General features: G+C 33.2%; 1 pseudogene; it reads right to left on the bottom strand.

Moving 5' to 3' along the window:
• Window positions 1-6,348: 6,348 nt before the first annotated feature.
• Window positions 6,349-6,461, bottom strand: LOC124888270 (annotated as a pseudogene).
• Window positions 6,462-7,499: the final 1,038 nt, after the last annotated feature.

Genomic DNA, 7,499 nt, shown 5'->3' with positions numbered 1-7,499 from the left:
ATGTAGACACGCGCCTAGGTGCGAGTGGGATCAATTTTTGATTAATTTTATATTAAAATAATTTTTTAAAAAAACATCTCTTCTACAACTTTCATCAAACACCTTATGTCCATCCCCAATACTACCATTCACAGTTCATGGATTGTCGATGAAAGCAGTTTCTCTTCCTTTCTTGCTTCTCATCATTAGCTGAGTTTGATTCACATGATACTCAATTACATGGATTGGCTTCATTGCAGTTGAAACAGCGATATGGTATCGTTTTAGTCCATGGATCGTTGTTGAAAAAAGCATTTACTCTTGCACGTCTACTTCGAAATCCAATTCCACTTCCAATTATCAATTTTACATTAATGATGAACCAGAGAAAGAGATTAGCGGAGCAGAGGAGAGCAAGGAAGACAACAATCCAGCTGAGCAGCCTTAATACTCTTATGGCCCATCCGTTCTATCGATGGAACATAGCAATTCGACGAACATCAGCTAAATCGTAGTACATCAGTTGGTCCATTACATCAGTTGGTCCATTCTCCTCTTCAAGTTTATCAATGCACATCAACTAAAAACCCAAACTTCAATGCTTTCCACCCTTCACCCCAGTCCCCCCGTTCAACCATCGTTGTCATTGTCATCACCATTAACGCCCCCACCCACATAGCTCCAAGGATCTCTCTTCGTCTTCTTTTTCTTCATCATCAAATATTCCAAATTCTCCAAAAAATAGTAAGATGTCTTTGCTGTGGTTGATTAATTGTTGTTGTTCATTGTCAAAAAAAAATTATCGTGGTTGTTTTGTTGTTATTGTCCATTGTCAAAATTTTTTTATATATATATCCCTTAAGAGGGCCTTTGTTGTGGTTGATTTGTTGTTGTTGTTCATTCTCAAAAAAGAAAAATTTTGTCGTGGTTGATTTTTTGTTGTTGTTTATTGTAAAAGAAAAATTATATATCCCTCAAGAGGGTATTTGTTGTGGTTGATATTGTTGTTGTTGTTCATTGTCAAAAAAAATTGTTGTTGTTTTAATTTTAAAATTTTTTTTATTCACTTTCTCAATTTAAATTTTTTATTTTGTTTAGTATTAATTTTGTAACTTTTACAAATTATTAAAGATATTTAAATGAAAATTGAAAATTCATCATGTTTGTGTATGTGAATTTATAGTTAAAATTTTAAATTAATTGAAGAAAATTTCAATTATTTGAAATAAATTTGATGTTTAATTAAATTTATTGTGTTTGTGTATTAGAATTTATAGTTGAAAGTTTAAATTTGAAATTGTTAAAGATATTCAAATTTAAAAATTAAAAATTCATTATGTTTGTATATATGAATTTATAGTTAAAAATTTAAATTAGTTGGAGAAGAATTTTAATCATTCGAAATAAATTTGATATTTAATTTGTGAGCAAAAATAAAAACATGAATATTCAAATTTTTCTTATTTAATTAAATTAATTTTAATATTTAATTTATTATGTAGCAATAAAAAATGACTTGAAATTACATGAAATACTTGAAAATGATGTGGCAGATGACGTGACAGACGTGACTGCTGACGTGGGAAGAGTGTGTTACACTCACCAAAAAAGTATTTAAAATGTTGCTTTTTAATGAGTTCAAGGGTCCAGATGACAAACATGTAAGTAAAAGTGTTCAACTTACAAAACCGACATAGTACAGGGGTCCACTAAGCCATTTTACCTAAAAGAATTAATTTTATTAGTAACAGTTAAAGGAAAAAGACTCATTGAATTATGAACACCACTCATCATCTGACAATATCAAAATGGCATGAAAATAATTTCTAGTACACATATCACGATATAAAATAGAGTGCGTGATGGCATCCAACACATCATCCAATACATGCTTTTAAATACATAATGCTAGTAATAAGCTAGAGTATTTTAAATGTGGATAACGCATAACATAAAAAAAAAGATTCGAGTAATATTAATGAAGCGTCAGTCACTACCTCAATCTCTACAACATACACTGAAAAACGCACTTACGATCTACTACTCTAACCAACACTTGCACAAAATGCAAAAAATCAGAAGAAGTAAAAGAAGAAAAAGTGAGTATGAAATATGTGTGCGCAACAAGAATCATGGATAATCGACTCTAATCCAAAATAATTGCGAGGATCACCAATTCAACTAACCAAGTTTTTTCATCAATCTTACAACCAGCAAATACATCACTTCATCGTAACAAGGTATCCCAACACAAATAGTCATAAGAATTATTATACAAGGTAGGCAACGCAATCCAGGTGAATCAGTACCAGTCATTTCATAATCAATAAGTAAAGAGAGTCATTTATGAGGAAAATTCACTGACATGATATATCAAGCTCAGTCAATATGTTCAACCAATACTTTGGAATACAATACTGAGAGTGTATAATCATGTTTATATCACGCTATCAATGAAGCAACTCTATAAGTCTCACTAACCAAGTGTATATCTCAACTTTCAAATCAACCAAGAGGTATAATAATATGATGTAAAGTAATGAAATAAATTAAAAAAACACAATATTACGGACAAGATTTAACTGCGGTAATTCAATATAAAAGTAAATACTCAAAAATAGTATCAAACATATCAATGATATGCGATGCAATATAATGTAATGTAATGATGAGGATGGTATGATAATGATAACTATCGCATGACTTTCTTATAAATATTTCAAGTCTCAGCGCGTTGAATAGGATCCATAAGGATTCACAACCCATGTACTTTCTCACATCTCAATCTCGTATCTTAATTCACTTCTCTGGCTAATGTTCACATATCAAGAATCTTATAAAGTGTTTTTCATTTACCTTTTCGGCTAATGTTCATGGATCAAGAATTTTACAAAGTGTCTAATTTAACTCTCTGACTAATGTTTACGGATAAAAAATTTTATAAAATATTTTTTAGTCGTATCAATTTTCATGAATATGGATAAATGAGGTGAGGATGAAATGCTCATAAGTCATAACAAAGTCAATATGAAGACAAGATTTAACTGTGGTAATTCAATATAAAAGTAAATACTCAATACAGTATTAAACATATCAATGATATGCGATGCAATGTAATGTAATGTAATGATGAGGATGGGATGATAATGATAACTATCGCATGACTTTCTTACAAGTATTTCAAGCCTCAGCGCTTTGAATAGGACCCATAAGGATTCACAATCCATGTACTTTCTCACATCTCAATCTCATATCTTAATTCACTTCTCCGGCTAATGTTCACATATCAAAAATCTTATAAAGTATTTTTCATTTACCTTTTTGGCTAATGTTCATGGATCAAGAATTTTACAAAGTGTCTCATTTACCTCTCTGACTAATGTTCATGGATTAAAAATTTTATAAAATATTTCTTAGTCGTATTAATTTTCATGAATATGGATAAATAAGGTGAGGATGAAATGCTCATAAGTCATAACAAAGTCAATATGAAGATGATGAATCAATACATTAGTGATATAAATGAGCTCAAATCTCCTCAATATGATACTAGTCAAAATATAGGTTATTTCATAGTTTCACGAGAGTAAAATTCATGTATGACATTAAAAATATCTATTCAAGTCCCTTTCTTTGATGAATCGATAATGATAAGGGGAATAAATGCTTCAAATCTGACCTATAATATCAACTCAGACCCCACTTGGACATCACAATAAATGGTAAGATAATTAATGCACAAAGAAGGCCAGTAATATCACTTCAAGTCCCTACTCGGATATCACAATACTAATAATTTCTCAATTCAATAATAATATTCACATAAATCTCCACACCGGCAACACATAAATAATAATAAATAATATACACAATATTATATATCAAAAGTTATCTAATCCTAGCTTATTCTGCATAATAAATCTCTTTTTTTTTCTTTCAAAAATAGTATTATTAGATGAAATAACTAAAAGGAGAACTATGCTAGTTAACAATATGCCCTAGTGAAAGGTACAAAATCTTGATAATCATCTCAACTATTACAAGTCCATTTATACTCAAAGTACTTTCTAAACCTCAAATATTCCATCAAAATAACAAAAATAACATAATTATTTTCTAAAAGGTCACTAAGCCCCGATCATTAAGATAAAGTCCACTAAGCACGAGTCAAGCGCTAAAATAGGTATGTACTATCAATTATTCAAGGTCAATAGGTCAACTATCTACAATCTATTTTAAGCATAATCACAAATAGAAAAACTAACTAAGTTAATCAATTATATAACTATAATCCATCTAAGACTTTGATACCCGCAGAGATGATTGTCATTTCACCTAAGCGAAACCTCTAAAATATAAGTGATTCACACACAATACATAAGTAAACAAGCATAAAATACATAAATAATTTAGAAAAATTCAAGGTACATCTCAACTTGCCTTTAAAAAAGATCTGTGATGAGGGGTGATTTTTTCACCCATTCTTACTAAATATTTGTGCACATTACCTTATTTTGAATGAATGAATGAGACATATTGGTGATAAAATACACTAATATCCACTCTTTGAAGGCATAGAGTTGAAGATATCAAAAGATGTGGATTGAAAATGAAATGATAAAAAGGAAGCAAAGAAGAGTGCAGTTGAAGACTTGGACCACATCAGCCTCAGTTACCGCAACTGCAGTCTGTAATCCACAATCGCGGTCAGTCAAGATGGTTAGCATAATGTGGTCATGGCACACAACCTTGGTTGCATGGCCGTGATCGTGGACAGTTTTGCGTGATCGCGGTTCAGCGTGAACATGTCCAGAGGCAGATCTGTAAAAGCACTTAGACAAATCCCTAACCATATATAAGCAAGAACCCTTTCTTCTTTGGGTACTGCTTACCTCATAACTAATTTTGATTTAAGAAGAAGAAACCCAAATTAGGCAAGTGTGTAACTACTCTTAGAGGCTTAATTTCTTAATGATTTTGAGAAGAATGAATATTTTGGATAATCCTCATGGTATATTTATCTTTACTTTAAATTTAGTCTTGGGATTATGTTGAACTAAAGTGTAATTGTATGTGGGTGTTGTTGTGTTTGCATGATATTTAGCTATTGAGTATGAATTACACCATTACTTGAGCTTATTAGATTGAATTTGATGGGTTAAAACCCCAAATACTAGAAACCCTTTGTCATCCTTGAAAGAGGGACTAAGGTGAACTTGAGGTAAATTATAACATCCTTGAAAGAGGGTTATAGGGGGACAAAGTAATGGTGGACAATTAAGTCTATGTTTTACTACCTTTTGCAATTTTAGAAGTAAGTGTGATGGGAGTGAAAGCCATATTAAGAGCATCATCCTAGAAATAGGGATGCTTGATTGAGGTGTTGAGTGATTTACAAATTGTACACTTGTTAGGCGCTTAAAGAGTCAATAGGTAAATCGTTGTAGTTTTATTGAAAGATTGACTACAATAACTTTCGACCTAACCTATCCTTAGAGCAATAACTAAAACTCATGCCAAATCATCATTTACCCATACACTTTACCTTTAGGTAAACATGATCCCAAGACCCTCTCTATTCTTAATCTTAAAATCAAAAGTGTTGTATCCGTGCTTTGTTAGTTGACAAATCATCTCCAAACCAAAATCCCTCAATTTTATTTTACATGTCTTGTTTATTATCATTTTGGGTAAACGTGTAGTAACTAGAACACCCATAAGACTTGAAGCCTATAATTCGCTCCTTGTGGATTTGATCCCGGCTCTAGTTGGATTATCTGACAATGAATGCCCCACCCCTTAATCATGGGAGTGAGTTGAGTATTTTCAAAACAGCGTTGTTACCGGGAAATGAGATATAGATTTTACTTGTGCGGTGTGATTCTTACTTGGGAATACCCAGGGTGATATAATTTACTTTATTTGTTATTTTTAAATCTTGTTTTCGGTGATTGGAGTGTTAACGAAATAATGAGTGATAGCGCACGTAACATGGGCCCCTTTGATGCCTCTCTAGATGATAAAGGTCCACTAAATGAAGTGGGGCAAACAAGCGAAATCCATATCCCACCAACTAATGGGAAAGGAGTCTTCCATGTGACTAGTTTCATGCTTCACATCTTGCAAATAAAAGGATTGTACGGAGGTCAAGCCTTTGAGGATCCAAATGTACAATTGAAGAATTTTGTGGAAGTGTGTGCACCGTTTAATATAGCACACATTACTCAAGAGTCCATTCAACTTCGCCTTTTCCCGTTCTCATTAACGGGTGAGGTTATTTCATGGCATCACTCACTTCCATGTGGCTCAAATAAATCTTGGAACGATCTTACTAAGGTATTTCTTGATAGATATTTCCCGCAATAAAAAATTCTTCAAAAGTGGGATGAGATTGTAAATTTTTGGCAAATGAATAGAGAATCGTTTTTTGAAGCTTGGGAGAGGTTTAATGGTAAGCTTGCCCAATGACCAAATCATGAAGTCCCAGAGAAGACACTTCTCGAGATCTTCTACAGTGCCCTTGATCCATTAAACCAAATAGTGGTAGATAATGCGGAGGGTGGTTCCCTAGTGAAGTTGCACCACCATGCAGCCTTTCTATTGATTGGAGAAGTGTCAATGCAAAATCGAGGTTGGCATACCCGAGAAACCGAAGCTCCCAAGATTCCTTCGACCACTTCCATGGTCGAAACTGAATAAAAAAGTGGAATAAAGAAAAGGAGGAGAACATGGCAAAAATGATGACCCAACTCAAACTCTTGAAAAAGCATATTATGGGCGCACCCGCGAAAGTGGTCAATGTCGTAGCATCAAAATCTTATAAAGATGATAAAGAAACAAAGAAGTTAGATGAGGAAATCCGTTATTTAGCTAACTGCTCGGGGGGTTCCTACCCCGCCTATCAAAGGCAAGGTGGGAATCAGGGTTGGATGGACTACGAGTGGGATAGATATTAGAGAGATCGGAAATGTGACTATGACCGTTATGTTCATCATCATGATCGAACCAAAGACAAAGATTCAAATATCATCGACCTCAAAAAATTCAAGATCAAGGATGTATTGATAAGGATCTTGAATAGAGTAGAAGAAATGGACAAAATGGTCTGTGAGTTGAAAGGTGATTTTTCTCAACTTTCTCAAACTGTGATGTCTCACTCCGCTTCTATTAAGTAATTGGAAACCCAAGTCAGGCAAATCTCCACACAACTAAATGTTAGGCCTAGAGATGGAATCGTAGTGACACGATTGTTAATCCAAAGAATGATGCCCAAGTTCTCGAAATTTTCACAAGGATTAGGAAGGTACTTGATGAGCCTTTTAGAGAAAACTTGAGTGAGAATTTACTCAAGGATAAAGCAAAGGAAGTGATACCCCAAAGAAAAGAAGCAAATAACGAGAAAGAGATCGAGGAAAGTAATAAGAAAGTGGCAAAAGTTAGAAAGCCACAAGGTGATGCAGGGCTAACTATCCAAGTTCCTCCCCCATTCCCTCAACAATTTCATAAAAAAAGGTGATAAA

This window comes from Capsicum annuum, chromosome 10, assembly GCF_002878395.1.
Source record: "Capsicum annuum cultivar UCD-10X-F1 chromosome 10, UCD10Xv1.1, whole genome shotgun sequence".
NCBI lineage: Eukaryota > Viridiplantae > Streptophyta > Magnoliopsida > Solanales > Solanaceae > Capsicum > Capsicum annuum.
Note: the sequence above shows the minus strand (reverse complement) of the source record. Positions and strands in the feature narration are given on the sequence as shown.